The 3,101-nt window shown below is 41.8% G+C and overlaps 1 pseudogene; it reads left to right on the top strand.

Annotated features, from left to right (window-relative positions):
- Positions 1–1,219: 1,219 nt before the first annotated feature.
- LOC118539449 (dnaJ homolog subfamily A member 1 pseudogene) lies at positions 1,220–2,392 on the top strand (annotated as a pseudogene).
- Positions 2,393–3,101: the final 709 nt, after the last annotated feature.

Below are 3,101 nucleotides of genomic sequence, written 5' to 3'. Positions count from 1 at the left end.
TATAAATTTGCTTCTTGTTCTGCTATCTCAGTTTAATAAATACACAGAATAAAATTGTTTATTTAAAATTTAAATTTTGAACACTTAACATGGTTCAGCCCTTTGGTAGGCTTTGGAAAGAAATTCTGAAGGGCGCCTGGGTGGCTCAGTCGTTAAGCGTCTGCCTTCGGCTCAGGTCATGATCCCAGGGTCCTGGGATTGAGCCCACATCGGGCTCCCTCCTCAGCGGGAAGCCTGCTTCTCCCTCTCTCACTCCCCTTGCTTGTGTTCCTGCTCTCGCTATCTCTCTCTCTGTCAAATAATTAAATAAAATCTTTAAAAAAAAAAAAAAGAAAGAAATTCTGAGCAGTATTACCCTCCTTTTCTTTTCTTTTTTTTTTATTATGTTATGTTAGTCACCATACAATATATCATTAGTTTTTGATGTAGTGTTCCATGATTCATTGTTTGCGTATAACACCCAGTGCTCCATGCAGTACGTGCCCTCTTTAATACCCATCACCAGGCTAACCTATCCTCCAACCCCCCTCCCCTCTAAAACCCTCAGTTTGTTTCTCGGAGTCCATAGTCTCTCATGGTTCATCTCCCCCTCTGATTCCCGCCCCCCTTCATTTTTCCCTTCCTTCTCCTAATGTCCTCCATGCTATTCCTTATGTTCCACAAGTAAGTGAAACCATATGATAATTGACTTTCTCTGCTTGACTTATTTCACTTAGCATAATCTCCTCCAGTCCCATCCATGCTGATGTGAAAGTTGGGTATTCATCCTTTCTGATGGCTGAGTAATATTCCATTGTATATATGGACCACATCTTCTTTATCCATTCATCTGTTGAAGGGCATCTCGGCTCTTTCCACAGTTTGGCTACTGTGGACATTGCTGCTATGAACATTGGGGTGCATATGGCCCTTCTTTTCACTAATCTGTATCTTTGGAGTGTCCTCCTTTTCAAATATAAAGTAATTGTTCTAGTAACTTGGTTTGTGTCCCCTTAGAATTCATATGTTGAAGCCCCAGAGAATATCTGTATTTGGAGATGAGGTCTCTAGGAAAGTGATTAGGTTAAGTGAGGTCATAGGGTGGGGCCCTGATCTGGTGAAATTGGTCTCCTTATAAGAACAGATGCCAGAGGAACTTTCCAGAACACTTGGTGTGCCCAGCAATATGCTCCTTCCTGCTCCCCCACACTGGCCTCAGCCCTCTCACTGGCTGTAGAAAATGGTGAAAGAAACCACTTAATATGATGTTTTGGGGGTCAAACCTAATGCCACGCAGGAAGAATTGAAAAAGGCCTATAGGAAACTGGCCTTGAAGTACCACCCTGATAAGAACCCAAATGAAGGAGAGAAGTTTAAACAGATTTCTCAAGCTTATGAAGTGCTCTCTGATGCAAAGAAAAGGGAGTTGTATGACAAAGGAGGAAAATGGGCAATTAAAGAAGGTGGAGCTTGTGGTGGTTTGACTCCCCCATGGACATCTTTGATATGTTTTTTGGAGGAGACGTAAGCATCAGCTCTCAGTAACCTTAGAAGATTTATATAATGGTGCAACAAGAAAACTAGCTCCGTAAAAGAATGTGATATGTGATAAATGTGAAGGCCGAGGTGGTAAGAAAGGAGCAGTCGAATGTGGTCCCAATTGCCGAGGTACTGGAATGCAAACAAGAATTCATCAGATAGGACCTGGAATGGTTCAGCAAATTCAATCTGTGCGCATGGAGTGCCAGGACCATGGGGAACGGATCAGTCCCAAAGATAGATATAAAAGCTGCAATGGAAAGAAGACAGTTCGAGAGAAGATTCTAGGAATTCATATTGACAAAGGCATATGGCCAGAAGGTAACATTCCATGGTGAATGAGACCAAGAACCAGGACAGGAACCAGGAGATATTATCATTGTTTTAGATCAGAAGGACCATGCTGTTTTTACTGGGCAAGGAGAAGACCTTTTCTTGTGTGTGGACATACAGCTAGTTGAAGCACTGTGCAGCTTTCAAAAGCCAGTGTCTACTCTTGACGACCAAACCATCATCATCACCTCTCATCCAGGTCAAATTGTCAAGCATGGAGAGGAGATATCAAGTGTGTGTGCTAAACGAAGGCATGCCCATTTATCATAGACCATATGAGAAGAGTTGCCTAATCATCGAATTTAAGCTAAACTTTCCTGAGAATGGCTTTCTCTCTCCTGATAAACTCTCTTTGCTGGAAAAACTCCTACCTGAGAGGAAGGAAGTAGAAGAGACTGATGGAATGGACCAGGTAGAACTCGTGGACTTTAATCCAAATCAGGAAAGATGTCACCATTACAATGGGGAAGACTATGAGGATGATGAACATCATCCCAGGGGTGGTGTTCATGTCAGACCTCTTAATGGGGCCAGTGAATAACACTGCTGGCATTTTATATGCAGTAGTGAGTGAGTGAAGGACTATAATGATAGCTCACTATTTGCCATTGTTTTTGTTTTAATATTCAACTACACTAGTGTTTTAAAAGTTAATGAATAAACTAAAAAAAAAGAACAGATACCAGAGAACTCCTTGTCTTTCTCTCTCTTTCCACATGAATGGGAAAACCATATGATCTCTCTCTCATTCTCTCTCTTAAACAAATAAATAAAATTTTTAAAACAAATAAAAGGGGGGGGCGCCTGGGTGGCTCAGTTGGTTAAGGGACTGCCTTCGGCTCAGGTCATGATCCTGGAGTCCCAGGATCGAGTCCCACATCCGGCTCCCTGCTCAGCAGGGATTCTACTTCTCCCTCTGACCCTCCCCCCTCTTATGCTCTCTCTCCCAAATAAATAAATAAAATCTTAAAAAAAAAAAAAAAAGACCATATGAATGTTCTGTGAGAGGTGGTTCTTTACAAGCCAGGAAGAGTCCTCACTAGGAAACAACCCTACCTGACCTTGATCTGGGATTTCTAGCCTCTAGAACTGTGAGAAAATAAATGTCTGTTGTTTAAGTCACCCAGCCTGTGGTATTTTGTTATGGATGTCCAAGCAGCCTAACACAGCTTGTAAGTCATAGAATTAGCACATATGCTCAAGTCATCTGTCCAAATTTCAAGCACATGAAATAGAAAAAGACAACAAAT

The sequence above is a fragment of the Halichoerus grypus genome, chromosome 7 (genome assembly GCF_964656455.1).
Source record: "Halichoerus grypus chromosome 7, mHalGry1.hap1.1, whole genome shotgun sequence".
Lineage (NCBI taxonomy): Eukaryota > Metazoa > Chordata > Mammalia > Carnivora > Phocidae > Halichoerus > Halichoerus grypus.
This window is presented reverse-complemented; position numbering and strand designations above follow the sequence as displayed.